Raw genomic sequence first — 20,901 nt, forward strand, 5'->3', positions numbered from 1 at the left:
GGGGGGGGCCCACGGAGCGGCCAGAGGAGGAGCCAAGGGGGGGGGGGCGCCTTATTTATGATTGCTCCCCCTGCACTGAGAAGCTGGCTACGCCACTGGAAAGCGCTCCAGTCTGTCCACACTGACAGCTGAAAGCGCACTGGCGTGGCCACATTTACAGCACTTGCAGCTGCATTGGGAGCAGTGCATTATGGGCAGCTATCCCAGCATTCAAGTGGCTGCAACGTGCTTTTCAAATAGGGGGGTGGGGTGGAGTGTGACGGAGTGGGGGGGGGGGGGGGGGGGGGTTTTTGGGGTGGGGGGAGAGTGTCGTTTTGTTTTTTGGGAGGTGGCGCCCCCCCCCCCCGCCTCTCCCTCACTCACTCAAAGCAAACATTAGCTGTTTATTTTTTTCCTCAGACCAGATAAGCAACCGGCACTCCAAAACGGAGCTTTGAAAGGGCACTTCCGCATCCCGAGTTCACAACAAAGACAAGAGAGGCCACTTCAGTTAAGGGGATTATGGGACATTTCCGGAGGTCAATTAGAGCGTTGTAATGTTACTTCTCGTTTACACTGGCACGGAACCGTCTCACCCAATACGCAACAGCTGTTAATCCTCTCGGGGAGGTGGAGTACCAGGAGCGCTCCAGCCAGGGAGTCAGAGCACTCTACGTGTTTTGCCAGTGTGGACGGGGAGTAAGGTAGAGCGCTCTGAGAGGCTTTATTGCAGTAGAACGTGCAAGTGTAGCCAAGGCCTAAGATGAGTACTAGAGCATTTTACAACAGAATATACAGGATCCACCACCGAGACAGCGACTTCTGGAGTAGAATGAAGCATCTGTCCAAAGTAATGTTAAAGTTTTAGGACGGAAAGCAGAGACTTCGTGAATATAAACCACGAATAGAATCTCAATAAGCACAATGCTGTTCCCAAGCTTTTGGCAAGAGGCTAGCATCAACATGCCTAGTCTTGCACCGAGTACCATGGGATCGTCTTCGAGACACCTCTAGCTCGCCAAGGAACGGTTCACTGCCAGTACCAAGGAAGACATTCCACCAACAAAGGGCATGGCTACACTCGAAACTCCAAAGCGCTGCTTTGAAGTGCGAGTGTGGTCGCAGCGCCAGCACTGGGAGAGAGCTCTCCCAGCGCTGCAGGTACTCCACCTCCACGAGGGGATTAGCTTACAGCGCTGGAGCACTGTTTACACTGGTGCTTTACAGCGCTGTAACTTGCTGCGCTCGGGGGGGTGTTTATTCACCCCCGAGCGAGAAAGTTGCAGCGCTGTAAAGCACCAGTGTAGCCATAGCGATAGCCATCACCACATTGCATGGGAGACCTCCAAAGAGCAGAACCAGGTACAGTGCTGGCCCCACCCACTTAATCTACAGCCAGACACAGTGTGGTCTGTAGATTTGACAAAGATAGCCATTATCGGTAGTGTTTTTACAGCATCTTGGTACATGTTTTGACTGTAACCCCACTTCATTAGAGTATTTGATAGTTTATCCGAATACACAGACCACATATTCAATTCCTTTTCTAGTTCTTAAAAAAAAAAAAAAAAAAAAAAAAACCACAAACTACTAACCTCTTTTCCCTAGCAATTTTAAATTGGGCTCTCTTGAAAGGGGGAATTAGCCAAGACCATGAAATTTTGGAGATCTTTTAAAAAATTAACCTTGGAAACTGGGGGGGGGGGGGGGGGGGGGGGGAAGAAATCCCTCATCCTCCCCACTCCCACTGGCTGATACCTGCAAACGTATTGGTCACCAAGGGTCACAAAAAACAATGACACATTGAAATGTTCTTCCTGGAAGTTGAGCGGCCCCATAAGTAATTGTGTCCTGGAACTAAAAACAAAGCTACAATGCACGTGAGAGGCTGGGCAAAGTTCCAGGCATGACGACAGAATCCAAAAGGTCAGAGATGAGATATCACATATTTGATATTTGGCCTAACCCTGCTACAAAGCTACACCTCGCATGTTTCCATCCACCACAGTATGTTTATCTTACCTGTCTCCTAAACAGCTATTTATTTCTGGTAGATATAAACCTCTCTTGCTAGAATTAAATTTGCTTATCGAGCAGTATGAAATCAGTCAGAATTCCAGTTACCAAATTCCTAGGTAAAAAGACACTGAAGTTACTGCAAATATTTTCCATTGATGCAAGACATTAGCTGCTGTTTTCCGAAACTATGTGGTATTTACATAAGAGGGATTTCACAATATTCATTACCCTAAGTATACATAACTTTATTTGCTATGCTGCAAGTTAACCTGATTATTCTGTTTATCCTTTTCCACTCATTATATTTCATCATTTGGCAAGCATTCAGTTATGATAGAGATTTTCAAAAGAGACCTAAAAGGTGTTAAGTGTGTAATTCCCATCAACTTTCTTTGGGATTTGAATACTTAACTCTTAGGTGCCTTTGAATCCCGTAGATCCGGTGACTGAAGAATATCCAATGTATCTAAAAATCCCAATGGCCATAATTTTCAACTGCAGGCCTCTTATTTGTGTGCTCTCATATGAAGTTTTAAGTCATGTGTTTGCTGAAACTGAAGTCTATGGATCAGCAGTGACCAAGTTACTGGTCACGATTCATCACTCACCAAAATGATGCAGTGTGACTATCCAGCTGCAGAACAGAATGATCATGTTAACTGCTATTACACATGTTAAAAATAATAATATAATATATGGAGATATACCTATCTCATAGAACTGGAAGGAACCCTGAAAGGTCATCGAGTCCAGCCCCCTTGCCTTCACTAGCAGGACTAAGTACTGATTTTGCCCCAGAACCCTAAGTGGCCCCCTCAAGGATTGAACTCACAACTCTGGGTTTAGCAGACCAATGCTCAAGCCACTGACCTATCCCTCCCCCTTCAGGTTAATGAAGGCTGTTAAGTCTCTTAAATATTCCAATTGTTGCTGGTTTGTTTGGTCTTTAAACCAGCCTCTTCCAACAATGCAAAATATCTGCAATGAAGTCCATGTCTCCTTTCCCTGAGATCTCCCCCACTTCTGTGAACAGGAATTCTGAAATGTGATTCGATCAAACCAAGCTTTCACTAAAATACAGCAGGTTTCTAAAAGGAGCTCAAGCTTTGCACTTGAGCAAGGGATGGTGATGGCATAGTTATAAATACATTTGATACCCACAAAGATCTCCTCCAACATTCCCACATCTCATCTTTCTGACGTGCCACCTATCTGATCCAACACATAGGTATTTCTTTACACATAGCTAACACCAAGCTTCCGGAATGTGACCTCATTCCAGCATCTCAGCACCACAGAAGAGAAAGTAGTCTAGTCCTGTTCCGGGAGGAAGGAAGAGATCTAAGTATTGGTTCAGAGAACTGCCACGCTTCTGCCTCCAACTTAAATATTCCAGTTACACTATAGGGGAAGAACAATACTATTGCTAGCTCAGACAGGGGTTCTGAAGCAGAGCTGGCTTTCAAGGGCCTCTCTATTCTGCCAAACCTTCTGCGCCTGTGGATCATGCAACATGACACACCCAACTAGGGCACCAACACTCTCTGAAGATGGGGCCAAACAGTTTTAATCATGTCACTGGAGTGTCATAGACCCCTGTAAAAGTCAGGGTTACAACCACCAACGTGATTTAGTTTAGTATATTAGAGAGGACTAAAGTGGCACATAACACAGGCAGGTTCTTTCTCCCTCTGTGGTGAAGTTAGTGCTCGTGAAAGGTTCTGAGAGTCCTGGAGAACAAAGTTTATGTTGCTACAGAACAGTATGCACAGAAGTACCACAAGCTCCTCTCCTCCAACCAAGGCATTTCAAAACTGCTCCTCCAACCAAGACCCCATTTCAGTGTCTATCTAATCCTCTGCCTCTCTGCCAGGACCGCCTCTCCCGTTGGCCCTTATGGTATTGGTGTCTGGGGAAGACTTCACTTCTAGGCACTGGACAAACTCACTCACAGAGGCCATTGAATAAACAGAAAACTAGGACACCAGATTTGAGCCAGTAATATAGACATAAAAAGGTTGCACAGCCCATTACCGTGAGCCATCCAGTTCCCCTTTGCATTTTTCCTTTTTAAAAGGAACATTAGTCTATTATTACAACAGAGGAAGAGCATCTTGTCAGCCCTGCATGTTTCAGGAATACAGAAGTGACCTAAACTTTCCTAGAACAATATTAGTCCTTCAGGGGAGAGAGGCCTTGGGGCTTATCCTGCCCTGCCCTTTGATACCCACTGCCCATGGTTCTAGAATTAACTTTCACCTACGCAGTGAACTCCTGGATCACTTTAACAGTCTTACCATGGAGTCACAGACAGTTTCCTTCGGCTCTGCAGTCTGTCTTGCCATCCCTTGCTAAAGAGGGATTTAGTGATAACTGATCACCCCTACCAAAAGGTCACAAAATATTCAGGTTACTTCTAGTCCCAAGGGACCAATCACGTAAACTTCAGAACAATTTGTATCTCAGATCCCACACCAAAGACAATACCTGTAGCCAATCCTGTAATAAACTAAATAAAGATTTACTAACTAACTCTCTTTTTGTTGTTGTTGTTGTTTTTCTATTTACAGGTTCGAGCAAGCAAGCATACACACACACGCACACACACACAAGTGAGTTATTATTTACAGTTCCTAAAGATGACAGAATTGTACCAATGTATCAATTCAAAAAAAGTCTTTCAGGTTGGACCCAGGGATCACCCCTGAGTGATCTAGTTTAGTGTCTGTGGCCCCTGTGAGAGTTCAAACAGCCAAGAGATGAAAAAATGTCTTGTGACTTTGTTTAATCTTTTACACTTAGCCTTCCAGTTAAAGCGACAAGCATCCTTGCACACAGCATTTCCAAGGTGAGAGTGGCCCTATACTTTGTATCATGATGTTCCTTAAATGGCCCATTTAATCTTGATGGACCTCCTGAATGGGTGGGGGAGACAATTCCCATGCCTGGGTTCACAAGCTCAGAGCAAAGATTTCAAAGTTACAAAGCAAAGCTTACATCTTTCCTTGTAATGTCTCTATTCCATGCTACAAATGAAGTTAATACATGCAGCAACTCACAAGCCTCTCAGAATAGAAACACTAAAATACATTATTATGTATGTTGAACAAAATTACATAGGTGAGCTGCTTTTGTTTCCAGCTATGAATTTGTCAGTTCTCAGCGAATTCCTATGGGCTTGGCAAAAGCTGGCACTTTTGTTTCACCAATGTCCCCCTCTGATAGAGTTCCAGTCTGAAGTAGCTCTCAAGTGCATTGGGTTCTTTTATCTGTGATGAAAACATTCACCTGAACACATTCAGCGTTCATTAGAAGGATGCTACTGCAAATCATCAACCAAAATAGAAATTTGATAATGCTCAGAAAAGGAACCAGTAATTAAACCAGTTAAAACTTTAAAAAACAAAAACAAACAAAAACCACACCACACAAACCCCTAAGATACAAGTTGCATTAAAATCAGACCAAAAGACGAGGCATCACACACCCCTCGCTTCACAGTCTTCTTAACTTGCATGAAAAGTGTGTCCTTTTTAATTCACTCCTATCACGAGGGTGAGGATGGTCTTGCGGTTAAGGCACAGAGACTGCAGAGAACTGGGTTCAATTCCTGGCCCTACCACAGACTTCCCACATGACTTAGGGCACAGGTCCCCAAACAGTGGGGCACGCCCCCTTAGGGGGGCACAGAGGAACATTCGGGGTGTGCATTGGGATCTGGGCCAACTGTCACGAGGGACAAGGAGGAGCGCCAACCAGCCCTGCTCTGCCACAGCCCAGCTCCTGGCCCCAGCCTCAGTCCCACTCTGGGGGGGGGAAGACAACCCTGAAAAGGTTGGGGAACCTCTGACTTGGGGCATGGACATATAAAGTTTGCCCTATCTGTACCATGGGGCTAACACTACTTCCTTCTCCCACCTTTGGCCTTGAATGGCAAGCCCTTTGAGGGGAAAAAGGGAAGTCTCTTACTATGTGTTTATACAGTGCCCAGGGCAAGGGTGTCCTCGAAGGGCTAGTGTAATATACCAGTGAGTGTGTGTTACACGCCCCCCACTGGGCCAATCCATAGGGCATAGGAGTTATTACAGCCCCCAGCTATGGGGCTTAGGTTCTTTGCTGTAGCAGCTCATGCTTTTAGCTCTGACAGTCCCTAGTTCAGTGGTTCCCAAACTGGGGTTCGCAGAATGTTACAGAGGGTTCGCCAGAAAAATTTCACTAATGGCGGACAGAGGACCCTGGGCATTGGAGACAGCAGGTGGGACCCAGTTGCAGGGCAGACACCCCGAGCCCCAGAGAGAACGGGGCCGGGCAGTTGGGGCTGGCAGCCCGAGCCCTGCCCCCGTCAGCGGGGGAGCCAGCAGCCTGAACCCCAGTGCTCCACGCAGGGCTGGCAGCCCAAGCCCCAGGAAGAGCGGGGCCGGGCAGTTGGGGCATCCATCACACTGAGGAAATTTAAACTTAAATCCCTGAAAATATTCATTTTTAGGAGGGGGTTCACGAGATTTCACAGTTTAGTGAAAGGGTTCACGGGCTGTTAAAGTTTGGGAACCACTGCCCTAGTTTAACCCCTGTGCATCGGCCAAGAGGGCAGCCGCCACACCAGCATTACTACAAATCCAAGTACCATAATATACCATTTTAAGTAAATATTTAGGGGCTGTCTCAAGTTGGAGAGTTTTTAGGTGTTTTAACGTTACATCTTTAGAAAGACCCGAACACATTCTTTGAGTTTATTTTCCTCTTAGAAGTGAATCCATGGGAACTACTCCCGGCAGGGGCTCTCTGAAGGAAAACAGAATGTTAAAGCTTTACCACAAAATAAGCTCACTGATTCCATTCCTTAGAGGAAGTTCCTGCTAACTTACCACATTCTTACTCCTAACAAGATGGCTTTTTCGCATGCCAGGATGACAAAGCCACCAGAGGATTAGTAGCAATAGAGGTCACTGGTTCAAATCCAGCCCAGTTAGGTAGTAATGAGGTTATTACCTAGGGTTACCATTCGTCCGGATTTCCCCGGACATGTCCAGCTTTTAGAGTTAAAAATAGCGTCCAGGGGGAAATTTGTAAATGTCCGGATTTTCCCCCTCCCCCCCCCCATGCAGAGCGCGCGCAGCTAACAGGGCAGCCGGCCGGATGGTGCCATTTACATGGGGCTCTGACAGCCAGAGAGAGCCCCTCCTCCACTTCCCCTTCCTCTCCCCTGCAGCTGAGAGCACTCCCTCCCTCCCTCCCTGCATTCGCAGATCACCAGCCGGCCGTTCGCACCGGCAGTCTGGAACTCTTCCCCGGCATGCTGGTCTGAGTGCCAGGATAAGGGGGCCAGGGGGTTGGAGAAGGGGCAGGGAGGTTCTGGAGGGGGCAGTCAAGAGACAGGGAGCGGGGGGGGGGCTTTCTGGGGGGGTGGGGATAAGGTTTTGGGCAGTCAGGGTGGGGGGGGGTCTCAGGAGGGGGCAGTTAGGGGACAAGGAACAGGGAGGCTTAGGTAGGGGGTGAGGTTCTGGGGGGCAGTTAGGGGCAGGGGTCCCAGGAGGGGGCAGTCAGGGGACAAGAAGCGGGGGGAGGGTTGAGGGTTGTGAGGGGGGCGGGAAGTGGGCAGGGCAGGGGCGGGGGCTAGGGCAGGACGGGGGCGGGGCTCCTCCCGTCCTCTTTTTTGCTTGCTGAAATATGGTAACCCTATATTACCCTCTTGCCTCGGAGTACGTCTACACTGCAATTGGACACCGGCAGCTGGCCCATGGGGCTGTTTAATTGCAGTGTACATGTTCTGGCTCAGGCTCCAGCCGGAGCCCAGACACCTACACTGCAATTAAACAGCCCTGCAACGTGTGGGGCAGAGGGTATGCAGGGTTACATGCCTACTCCCAGATTTGGCTCATACGGAGCATGCTTGTTGAAGTTGGCTGCCCTCACTCTGTCCCGTCCCGCCTACCCTCCCCATTGGCACACATGGATCACCTTTAACTTCCCAGATATAGATTGGAGGACATGTGCTACTAATAGCAGGGTGGCTAATGGCAACAAGGATATTGAGGCAGATATTACCACATCCAAGGTGGAAGCCAAACTCAAACTGCTCAATGGGACTAAATCAGGGGCCTGGATAATCTCCATCCAAGAATATTCAAGGAACTGGCACATGAAATTGCAAACCCAATAGCAAGGATTTTTAATGAATTTGTAAACTTGGGGGTCGTACTTTATGACTGGAGAATTGTTAATATAATTCCTATTTTTAAGAAGGGGGGGGGGGGGGAGAAACGGTCCAGGAAATTACTGTAAGTTTGACCTCAATTGTATGCAAGGTCTTGGAACAAATTTTGAAAGAGAAAGTGGTTAAGGATATAGAGGGTGAACGGTAATTGGGATAAAATACAACATGGTTTTACAAAACATAGATCATGCCAGACCAAACTGATCTCCTTCTTTGAGAAGATAACTGAGTTTTTAGACAAAGAAAATACAGTAGATCGAATCTACCTGGATGTCAGTAAGGCATTTGATACAGTTCCACATGGGAAATTACAGTAACTCCTCGCTTAACGTTGTAGTTATGTTCCTGAAAAATGTGACTTTAAGTGAAACAACGTTAAGCGAATCCAATTTCCCCATAAGAATTAAAGTAAATGGGGGGGAGGGGTTAGGTTCCAGGGAAATTTTTTTCACCAGACAAAAGACTATATTTATACACAGGATAAGTTTTAAACAATTTAATACTGTACACAGTGATAATGATTGTGAAGCTTGGTTGAGGTGGAGGAGTCAGAGGGTGGGATATTTCCCAGGGAATGCCTTACTGCTAAATGATGAACTAGCACTCGGCTGAGCCCTCAATGGTTAACACGTTGTTGTTAATGTAGCCTTACACTCTACAAGGCAGCACAAATGGAGGGAGGGGAGACAGCATAGAAGGAGAAATACTTTGACCCCACTCTAAGTACATTGCCTTTTTAAGTAAATCAGGAAGTTGAGACAGCAGCTGCCTGCAAGCTCCCTCTGCCCTGAGCTTCCCCTGCTCTATGGAGATAGGGTAAGTGGGTGGCAGGAGCAGGGGAGGGGGACACCCTGATATTAGCCCCTCTCTTTCCCCCTTCCCCACCCCTGCACTGCAAACAGGAGTCTCAGGGAGCAGCTCCAAGGCAGAGGGCAGGAGCAGCACATGGGAGTGGGGGGAGGGACAGCTGAACTGCCGGCAATTGATAGCCTGCTGGGCGGCTGCCGCACAGAGAACTTAGGGGAACAGGGAGCTGATAGGGGGGCTGCCGGTTCACCCTGGTTCCAAGCCCCCACTAGCTAGCTCCAATGAGCTGCTCTTCCTGTAAGCAGTGGACAAAGCAGGCGGCTGCCAAACAATGTTATAAGGGAGCATTGTGCAACTTTAAACAAGCATGTTCTCTAATTGATCCGCAACGTAACAATGAAACAACGTTAACCGGGACGACTGAGTGAGGAGTTACTGTATTAGTTAAACTGGAGAAGATGGGGATTAATATGAGAACTGAAAGGTGGATAAGGAACTGGTTAAAGAGGCGACTACAATGGGTCATACTGAAAGCTGAACTATCAGGCTGGAGGGAGGTTACTAGTGGAGTTCCTCGGGAATTGGTCTTGGGACCAACCTTATTTAACATTTTTATTACTGACTTCGGCACAAAAAGTGAATGTGTGCTAATAAAATTTGCAGATGACACAAAGTTGGGAGGTATTGCCAATATGGAGGGGGACCAGAACAACATACAAGAAGATCTGGATGACCTTGTAAATTGGAGTAATAGAAATGGGATGATATTTAATAGTGCAAAGTCATGAATTGAGGGACCAAAAAATACTTTTTCCTATAAACTGGGGATTTATCAGTTGGAAGCAACAGAGGAGAAGAAAGACCTTGGTGTAGGCTCAAAATTAGGCAAAGGTTTCTAACCACCAGAAGAGTAAAGTTCTGAAACAGCTTTGCAAGGGGAGCAGTGGGGGCAAAAAAAAAACCTAACTAGCTTCAAATCTGAGCTTGATAAGTTGATAAGAGGGGATGGTACGATGGGACTACCTACAATGGCATGTGACCCCTCGGCAACGGCCAGTACGAAAAATCCTCAACTGCTGGGGATGGCACACTATATGGCGAGAGCACTGAGTTACTACAGAGAATTCTTTCCCAGGTGTCTAGCTGATGGGTCTTGCCCACATACTCAGAGTTTAACTGATCACCTTATTTGGGGTCGGACAACAGCAGGGCTACCATATGTCCAGATTTCCCTGGACATGTCCGGCTTTTCGGTCTATAAATAGCCGTCCAGGGGGGATTTTTAAAAATCTAAAAGTGTCCGGGATTTCCCCCCGGTCAGCTATTTATAGACAAAAAGGCGGCAGCAAAGCACCGCTGGGCACCCAAAGCCCCTTCCCGGCTCCCCCCATCCCCTGCAGCCTTACCACACTGTCCGGCCCCGCAGCTGTCTTCCCCCTCCTCCACTCCCCTGAAAGCTCCGCCCACCTGCTCCTGCTCCTCCCCCTCCCCTGCTTCCCGCAAATCAGATCTTTGCGGGAAGTCTGAAAAGAAGCAGGGGCAAGCGGGAGGCAGCAGCAGGTAAGCTGGGGCAGGGGGCGCGAGGAGGAGAGCTCCGGGGAGGCGCGGCCCTGGCCGAGCGGCACCTGGCGGCCCCAGCCCAGTTCAGGCCCCAGCAGCTCCGGCCCCGGTTCCGGCCCCAGGGCGATTCCTGGGCTCTTTAAAGCCGGCCCTGGTCAGGAGACAGGGAGGGAGGGTTGGATAGGTCGGGAGTTTGGGGGGGAGGGCTGTCAGGTGGGCAGGGGTGTGGAGAGGGGTTGGGACAGTCAGGGACAAGGAGCGGGGGGGTTAGATGGATCTGGGTGGACTGGCTTGGGGGCAGGGGTGTGGAGAGGGGTCGAGGCAGGCAGGTAGCAGAGAGGGTTGGATGCGTCAGGAGTTCTGGGGGTCCTGTCAGGGGCAGGGAGCAGTTGGATAGGGCATGGGAGTCCCCGGGGATGGGGGTGTGAATATGGGGTGGGGGTGTGGATAAGGGTCGGGGCAGTCAGGGGACAGGTAGGGTCGTAGGGGGTTCTCAGGAGGGGGCAGTCAGGGGACAAGAAGCAGGGCGGCTTAGATAGGGGGTGGGATTTTAGGGGGCAGTTAGTGGCAGGGGACCCAGGAGGGGGCAGTCCGGGGACAAGGAGCGGGGGGGGGGGTTGGCAGTTCTGAGGGTGGCAATCAGGGGGTGGGAAGTGGGAGGGAGTAGATGGGGCGGGGCAGGGGCAGGGCTAGAGCGGGGCTCCTCCCCCCCAGTGTCCTCTTTTTTGCTTGTGGAAATATGGTAACCCTAGACAACAGGTATCCAGGTGCTACTCTGTGTCCTTGTTTCACAGTTCTCTGGATAACTGGGTTTGGGAGGGGCTGAAAGAAAAGTAGTGAGCTTCTTCTCAGAGTGAGAGCGGGGGGGCGAGAAAAGAAGGGGGGAAAAGGAGGCAGGGGTGTGTAATTCCAAAATCTGTCAGACAATTACTAAATAGGAGGCAGATTTGTAAAACTAGTCTCCGGGGAAAGTCCAGGGTTAGCACCCACCCAGCTGCTGGTAGTAGAGATCTGAGCTTCCCACTAATGCTACCCCTGGCCCTTGATGGGGAAGCCCCATCCCACCCCTTCCCTGGCAATGCCCTTAATGTTATCATCTTAGCTTCCCAAGCCTGGGACAAACTAATTTTCCTACATCAGGCTTAAGGCAGAGCCATTAACAGCCAATTAAAGGACAACTGTGTCACATTTAAATAGATATTACAATGCTCAAAGCTATGTCAATGTTCTTTAGGGTCATACACAGAAGCGCTGGTTTGCCATCTCAGTGGAAAGTGCAAAGCACGTTCATTATTGTTCCTGCAGGCTCAGCAGGTTCCAGCCAGGCAGGACAATGATTCCTAACACAGACCCCCTGCACAGATCTGCAGTATCTACAGGAATGGGGGTACGCACAGGGTTGGCTGAGACAGGCGGACAAGTCCCCCATATGATCATCCCCCACCATCAAAGCACCTATGCCCCCAAGCAGTGGGAGTGATTTTTCATTGACTATATTAAATTTAAGGCTACATTTAACCTAAACTGACATGCTCTGTTAACTAAGGCTCCATAGTACTTTAAATATAATCTTCACACACCATCCCTTTAAAAAGATGGGCAAGTTATCCCCAAAAGACAGAAGGGTAAAAATAGAGAATCAGAGTTTTTAGAAGTAGCCGCTTATTTCTGATGCCCTAATACAAGTCATCTTGTGCCTGATTTTCAACAGTTCTAGGGACCCCCTGGTACCCATTGACTTCAGTTAGAGTTAAGTGTTGAGCACCTCTTTAAAAAAAAATAAAAAAAAAAAAAAAGAGAGAGATCCTCGAGTGTCTCAGGTCATGTCTACAAAAATAGCGGCACTCAAAATTCAGGGATCAGTGGCTTAACTTCACACGGTGATTCAGGTGGGTGGCAGAGTCAGGATTAGAACTCTGGCCCCAGCCCTGAGTTCAAACAGCTACAGCACGGTGCTTTTGCAAGGGCCCTCAAACTTACACTTATAGAAATGCTAAAGAGTGCACTTCTTCATGCACTCGGGGCTCTAGTTGTACTTGTCCCAGTCTCTGTACTTTTCAGGGACAGCTGTGCATGGATATAGTTGAAGTCTCCAATGCCTGTGGAGCTATTCTTTTTTTTTATTTTTCTGTGCACAGCAAGAGTTATCTTCCTGGTTATCCACACAAGTTTGTGTTTAGCCAACAAGCATCCATGCAGCAGTGGTGCTATGCATGATCTTGTGATGTACTGAGAAGCAATTTGCTTTCAGGCAATGTAATGTAAAAGACACCACTGTAAGTTTATACCCAGCATGTTAATATTTGAACACACAAAGCTGTCTTACCTGTAGGATGTTAGAAGGAGGTCATTAAATCATAACCCAGATCTGAGTAAGGCAGTACCTACACCTGGAGAAGGTAACCCAAGTTAGCCAGTACCTTGACAAATGACAGGGTCCGAAAGAGAACCTCTGGCCAAAATTTTCAAACCTAGTGCCTAAAGTTAGTCAGGAAACTGCAAGTGTTCAGCACCTTATTAAGATGAGACCATTTCTGTTTCAGGAGCCTCACTGTAGGCATGCAGATTTGAAGACTGGCCTCTGGCGCTAGGTTTCACAAAGGTGACATAGGGATGCACCTCTACCTATGTGAAACACCATGGATCTTTAGTCACAGCTGGTTCAGTTGTCAGGTTTAAGTCTCATCCAAAAGAGATGCAAAGTATTAGTGGTTAGATTGACGAAATTCCCACACTTGCCTACAGAGGTAATCACTGTCATGCTGGGCAACTGCTTCTGAAACCTCACTGACTTGACACCTTAAAGAAACTTCTCTCCAGGCAGGGCTTCCTTCTAGATTAAAGCATGAAAGGGGAGATAGAGAAGAGACCAGGATTTCAGAGGATGTATCCCTCACCCATACCCTCTGGTCACCAGAAACATATCCAGGGGGAAGGAGAGGTCAGTGGTTTGAGCATTGGCCTGCTAAACCCAGGGTTGTGAGTTCAATCCTTGAGGGGGCCACTTAGGGATCTGGGGCAAAATCAGTACTTGGTCCTGCTAGTGAAGGCAGAGGGCTGGACTCAATGACCTTTCAAGGTCCCTACCAGTTCTAGGAGATATCCTATTTTATCTTTCAGAAGAAAACATATCAAAGCATTGGATAAGCCCATTATAATGTTTACAGATGAACCCTTGGGGTATGCAGGAAATATTTTAATGCAGAAGGAAGAAAATTTTGATGGATGGATAAGCAATACAAATCCTTTGTACTTGTGTATCTCCTTCCATCCAAGTGTCCCAAAATGCTTTACAAGACATTAAACCCCACAACGCTTTTAAGTATTATATCCCCATTTCACAGATCGGGAAATGGAGAAAAGGGTATATGGATAAAAAGCAAGTGGGGCCATCGGTTCTCAGGACCTCGGGGGAAGGGGGTATCAAACAACATCCACAGTTAGGGCCAGTCTTTCAAAAGTAGCCTCTGACTGACTTGTGCAAAGTCACACTGCCAGTCTGTGTCAGAACTGAGAACAAAACCTCCTCTTAGGTTCTTAAGTTACACTTTGCTCATTAATTGTAGTAACCAAACAACCAGATCTCCTTGTTCCTGGTCTTTTAACCAGAAGATTTCCCTTCTCTCCCTCCCACACCAAAAAACTGATCTATTGTATTTCCCGTGATTGCAGTTTCATAGTAAACACCATCACGGGTACCAGACTCAGGCAGTTTTAGATCAGTGAGTGTGTCAGTGATCACCCAGATTAATAAATACAAAAGAAGTGGCCTGAGACCTAATCTATTAGAGTGCCTCATTGTAGTACTTGGAAATTGGAACACACAGAAAACCCATCTGGTTAATTTAAAAAGACAGACACTTTAGAAGGGGCCACTGCACCTAAAGGAAAATGTAGTCTTCGCGTAAGTGCTGTTTATGCCTGATGCATTCCCTCATGTAATTCAGAAACATATACAAGACCCACCTATCTAAAATCAGCATTACAGAACCCTTCTGCACAGTGTATCACACCTGGGACCATAAAGAAGAAGGTTATTTAAATTTCTGCTTTGATTTCTTGCAGGGAGAAGGGGGGGAAGGGGACAGGCTGTGGCACAGTTGCGATATTTATAAGTGCACGGTGCCAGTAGCACATGCCCAGAATTTAAGGTTTTGCAAAGAGAAATAATGGCAATATTTTTTCATTTTATGTCATAGAGTTTGTTTCTAAAAACGTGTTCTCCTACCTTGAAGGTCACACATTGCATCATCCCAACAATAGAGGCGGAAAGTGAAACTGACCAGTTTAGCATCACCAGTCCAGAGCAACAAAATAGCAAAATAGTAAACAAATAGTAAAAGCGGAGAAGAGTACAGTAGATCAGAGTTATTTCAGCTGAAATCACCTAGACCCCAACCAAGCAATCCTGCAGAACCCTGTGCCCCAATGGGGTAACTTGCAGGATCAGTGCCTTGAAGTGTAAACAATAGGTAGGGCTTTCATATATAAACCATGATTGCACAGAATCATTTCCAAGCAAGCACTTGCTATTTCTAAATAAGAAGAGCTTTCAGTGAGGCTCTGCACAGCTGCAGGGGTCTGGCGGCACAGAGCTCATTGCGGGATCGATGCCTAAATTTGTGGTCTGTCACCAGTACCACCTCCACAAAAACAGAGGGCAGGGCGGAGAGGGTTGGGGATCTTTTTTCCCTTCCTACATACACAATTAAAAAATAAATAAATAAAAATTGATACCCTTGTAGGCTTGATCCTGAAATGCTGCCAATCACCCTCAACTCCCATCAAATTCAATGACACAAGGCAGGTGAGGCAATCTCTCTTATCAAACGTGTGAGTGTGAGTATGTGAGAGAGAGAGAGAGAGAGAGAGGCGCTCTTGAGGTCTTACCAACAGAAGTTGGTCTAATAAAGAGATATTATCTCACTCACCTTGTCTCTCTAATATCCTGGGACCAACATGACTATGGTTACAATTCAGCATTTAGCACCCAAACTTCAGGTGCCCCCAAAGTTAAGCAAGAGATTATTTGCAGATTTTTCACATACACAAGAGGAGGGGAGGGTGGAAGATTCACCCTTACACAGAATCATCCTTATACACAATGTAATTGACGTCTGAGCGGACAAAGCAGACAAACCTAAAGCAACCGCCAGGTACCTCTTCAATTGTGTATTTATTAAGGTTTATCTTGGAATGCATTGTACTTGGTGTAGAAAGGTTTACGATTGACCCCACCCCCACCCCAAAGCAATTCAAGAGGAACCTAGTTTGAATATCTTCCGAAGAGCACATTTACCTTGAAAGTTTTTCTTGCCAGGAACATTATAAAAAATATTTTAAACCACATATTAAAGAGATGAGGTGGCTTGTGTTTTACAGTATCAAGCAACGATAGGCTATTAGTCCAAAAAAAAAAAAAAAAATCACAAGCAGCGGTTCAGAATGGGCGGGGGGGGGGGAGAAATTGAGAGAAAGTGGCTTTAAAAAAAGAACACAGCAAAACCAGGTATCAATAGTTTTCTCCAGTCACTATTTAACACAATCTCCTGTTACTACAGACAGCCATTTAGAATTCCCTTACAAACCCTTCCCCCGCTTTATGTGCTCGGTACCATCAGTGTGTACTTGGTACTGTTCAAAACAAATAGACAAGGACCCTGTCTGGAAGGGAGAGTGCTTGGAGCAGGGGACTGGAAACTAGATATGCTGGGTTCTATTTCTTGTGATCTCTAGATCACAATGCGACCTTGAGAAGGTCAATGAAATTCAGTTCTGTCTCTTACCTCCCCTGTAAAAATGGAGATTCTCTAATAGGCTTAATGTTAGCAAGATGAAAGGTGCTATGGAACAGGGTATTAGCATTTTAAATGAACTGGTTGGTTTGTGTAGCACTGTCCTCTTCTGACCAGAATCAAAGAGATCAACATTGGGCATAGCCCCTATACCATTAACCTCTGCTGAGGTTTTCCTGTTACTCCTCTGCTTTTGAAGCAGGAGAATCAGAGTTCTACCCTTGCAGATATCAGGTAATTTAGTGTGGCTGTGGCATGCACTATAGTGATAGCATTGAAATCCCAAGTGACCACAGATTTGTTACATCATTAACAAATGATGGATTGTTCCTGCCAGGTAGCCTTAGTTTTAAAGCTACAGTATGTACATACATAACCAATGAAGCATTGGTTTGGAAAAATAAGAGTGTCCACAAAGAGTTACATGGACACTGTATATCAATGCAGGGAAAGAAAGAGCGATGTACTTGTTTTAGACCTGAAAAATAGTATCACAGCAGAGCCTCTTGAAGGAGAAATATGGGCAGTGTCTGACAAGCCTCTAATAAATCGTCTCAGTTAATCACACTATCTTTTGGATAATGAGTTACCAAAAAAAGGGCTAGTTATTAAAACCCTTTTGGAAGAGATAATGGTTTCACTAACTACATTTAGCATCAAATTGAATTCCAAACCACACCTTGCACACATGTGCTATGCTGGACATCAACTGTTGGAGAGAAAGATAGGATGTTTGAGGGCGGGGAAGGGGAGGGCAGATAAAGATTGATAAAGGAATCATTCAGAGTCTGATTAACCTCCCCAGCAGGTGCATCTGCTGCATAAAAGGCCACACTTCAAGCAGCAATGGGCACCTACCTGACAGAACAAGACACTTGCTAATGGGAATCTTACCTTGTTCAGTGTTAACCAAATCCACACAATAGTACAAGTTAGAAAAAAAAACTAGGGCAATTCTAACACACAGTTATTTATAGAGGATGGTAAATATTCATGGCACTTTCTATAAAGTGAAAGAAACAAATAATCCTTGGCCCACAGAGCAGATGGAAGATATCGCATCTAATCATAGTCTTCCTGGTCCAAAGGAAGAATTTCCCATATAAATTAAAAGTTAGTTTCAAAGAGCAAGCTGCTGAAATCAGACACCAAATAAAATGTATTGGCCCAGAATTCATTTAATTTGTGCTTCTGCAGTGAATGGCAGTGGACAAATCCTTGTCATTTTGCTTCTTTACGCGCAAAGAATCTTTTCTTTTAAAGAAGTGTTTTGCACAGCTTGAAGGAGACACCCACTTTAAAATTAACTACCTTACAACTGATCTGATCTGCACATTTAAGAAGTGGCTTCTGATTTATAAAGAGGCTTTTTACAGTTGAATTACTACTGTTTGATTACCAGTTTGAAGCAGACTTCAAGGCTTGACAGTGCAAGTGAAAGACATGATAAAAATAACAACCTCTTCCCAAATTGTGGAACAACCACAATGAAAGTGGATAATGACTAGATGGTGTGTTAATGGATTGGGTTGTGTGTGAAGGGATGACCAATATACCCAACAATTCAAATGGAAGGCAACTCAATATACACCAAATCTGCCAATGACTAGACACTCTAGATGCTAATTGGTAGGTATACTATCTACAGACTAGTAATTTAGGTAGTGGTGAATCTAAACCACAAAGCAAGGTAGAACCATCACACTTAATCTGATAGAGACAGTGTTTAATGCTATTCCAAATAGGTCTTTAAAATAAAAACAGCCCTATTTGCAGGTTTTTTGGACCCAGTACTGTCTACATCGTCTGAAGTGTGACCACACTAGTCTAACCATGTAACTACATGGTGGAACTTTCTAACGTAGACAAGCCATTATAGAGAACTATTCCGTGAGTTCCCGTTATTCCTTTGTAGAGCTATCAATCAAAAGCCAGTACAAACAGAATCAGAACTAATCTTTAAAGTTTCACATACGGCATCTTACTGCCCAACAGTGTGCGCCTTTCGAAGCATTTCAGATTACATCCATATTTCCTTTCCTCCCCTTCCCCACCAGAAAAAACACACAAGCAGACAGGATATGTAGGAGTGATTACAAATCAAGTTATTTGCTCTACGAGTCTTTTTCTCCTAAAGATAGGAAGTGTTGCAAAAATCTGAAGAGGACAGATTTCCAGGATTGAAAAATCCTGCTTTGCCATCTGGTCCAAAACAGCTGAATCTCTGTAGTTTTAATGCCAGAAAGTGCTAAGGCAAAGAGTTGTCAATGCCTGGCAGTCTATTCACCAAGAAGTAGAGAGGGATTGCAGAGGGGAGAGGAGAGCAGGAGGTGTAAATAAAACAAATATTCTCCAAGCATGTATCATTCATTCCCAAGCCCCTTCATTCATTCTTGCTTCACTCCCTTTCAGAATTTCCTCCTTTTCTGGTGCTTTCTTTGCAAAGAAGGCAAAAGGCCATGGATTCTCCTGCACATTTCCCCCCTAGCAATATAAATAAAGAATAAAGGAGATTTAATAAAAACAAAGCTAACCCCCTGGAAGGTGTCACCAGGCAGAGACATGCTGTCAGACTTATTAAGACACTAGGGGAGGTTTCTAATTGTCTGCACTGACCCAGGGTGTTCCTCCTGACTAAACTAATGAGGCTGCATTAATCTACCTCAGGCTCGAGGATTTTGCTGGCTCAGGATTGCAAGACATGAGATAACCCCCTATCCTGAAAAATACCACACACGGCTCTGGAGGGTGCCAGGGCAGTGCAGATGCTGTCATCCCGATAGCAGTGTTGATGTGAACACACACATACCTAACACGTCGTTAAAAACAAAGCCGGATGCAACCCAGATGAAATGTCATGATCACAATCTGCTGCTTTACGTACCCCGGCACCTGTGAGAGCAATCCTATAACCCCAGACTGGGTGCCCCCTCTCCAGCCGTGCCTCTGGCATCCATCCTCATTAGGATTGACACAAGCCACTCGCGATTCGGCGTGAAGCCCCTCGTGCCCAGCCCGCGCGGACAGGAGGCACCACCACAAACTTTGGAACGGCAGAGAGCAAGGAGGGGGGGCGACTGTCGTGCCAGGGGCTCCACATCCCACTGCCACCCGCATAGGGCAGAGAGAGCCACCCCCACCCCTCTCCATGGGATCCCACCTACCAACCCCTGGATAGGGGGGAAATGTGCAGGAGAATCCATGGCGGGCAGGGGACTGGACTCGATGACCTCTCGAGGTCCCTTCCAGTCCTAGAATCTATGAATGTCTAAATAAACCCCAGGGCTGCCCTGCTAAGCCAGCTGCCAGCCAACGGGGCTTGCAGCCCATCTCGCTGGTCCCTGAATAAGGGGCGGCGCACGAACACCCCCGCCCAGGGGTGAGCGCCCTATCCAGGGAAGACTCCTCCAAACACACACACACACCCGGGGGATCTGTCCGTTCCCTTCCTCCCGCAACCCTGCTCCCCAGAGAGCTGCCGGGGTCGGGGAGAGGACGCGGGGGAAGGGGAGAGAGACACCCGGTGTTTCCACGCCCGCCCTCCCAGCCGCTGGGCAAGGGGGTCACACGCCCAGATGCATCCCCTGCGGTCCCCAGCGGCTTGGCAGAGGTGTGCGGGGGAGCCGGGTCCTCCATCGCCCCCCGACACCGCAGGCTGGCTGCTCCCCGCGCCCCCGGGCTGGCTCCCTTTGCAGCGGTCCGCGGCGCTTACCTGGGGAAGCCACCAGCTCCGAGCCACTCCCGGCAACTTCCAGCGGCCGGTCCCCGGCCGCGCGGCGAGAAGTCCCCCGGGGCTGCCCGGCTCCTCCGGGGACTCGGAGCCGTGCAAAGCGGGGAACCTGCCGCGTCCTCCCCGGCGCCGGGGCGCTGCGATCGGCGCCTCTCCAGGCGGGGGCCGGAGCAGCGGCAGAGCCCGCGGGAGGAGGAACCTGCAGCCGGCAGACTCCGCTCGCTCAGCGCCTCCGCTGCCCGCGCAGCCTCCCCGATGTCATCCCTCGGCCAGGAGCAGCGGAGTAAAGCGGCGAGCTCCGCGCGGGGGAGAATGAAACCGGCTAACTCCGCCCCCGGCTGAACCAGACAGGGGAGGAGGCGGGGCTGCCCTGGCTACACCCAGCCCCGGCGGGAGCGCGGGCCGCGCAGGGTCACAGCCTGGGCTAGGCACCCCCTACCCCCCGCTGGGAACCGGGCAGGAAAGGGTTACAGCCTGGGCTATGCACCCCCGCCCCCCGCTGGGAACCCGGGCAGGAAAGGGTCACACAGCCTGGGCTATGCACCCCCGACCCCCGCTGGGAACCCGGGCAGGAAAGGGTCACACAGCCTGGGCTATGCACCCCCATCCCCCGCTGGGAACCCGGGCAGGAAAGGGTCACACAGCCTGGGCTATACACCCCCATCCCCCGCTGGGAACCCGGGCAGGAAAGGGTCACACAGCCTGGGCTATGCACCCCCACCCCCAGCTGGGACTCGGGCAGGAAAGGGTCACACAGCCTGGGCTATGCACCCCCACCCCCAGCTGGGAACCCGGGC

The 20,901-nt window shown here is 47.8% G+C and overlaps 1 protein-coding gene across 4 annotated transcripts in view; it reads right to left on the minus strand.

The window, feature by feature from the left end:
• LOC117871309 (glycerophosphodiester phosphodiesterase domain-containing protein 5) overlaps positions 1–20,418 on the minus strand; it is a 322,284-nt gene extending 301,866 nt beyond the window's left edge. For 3 of the 4 annotated variants that reach the window (XM_034759158.1, XM_034759156.1, XM_034759157.1), the window contains exon 1: positions 20,087–20,418. The gene's annotated coding sequence lies outside the window, so the exon portion shown is untranslated. The remainder of the gene's footprint in view (positions 1–20,086) is intronic. The other variant, XM_034759159.1, reaches the window with a different exon arrangement.
• Positions 20,419–20,901: the final 483 nt, after the last annotated feature.

This window comes from Trachemys scripta, chromosome 1 (genome assembly GCF_013100865.1).
Source record: "Trachemys scripta elegans isolate TJP31775 chromosome 1, CAS_Tse_1.0, whole genome shotgun sequence".
NCBI lineage: Eukaryota > Metazoa > Chordata > Testudines > Emydidae > Trachemys > Trachemys scripta.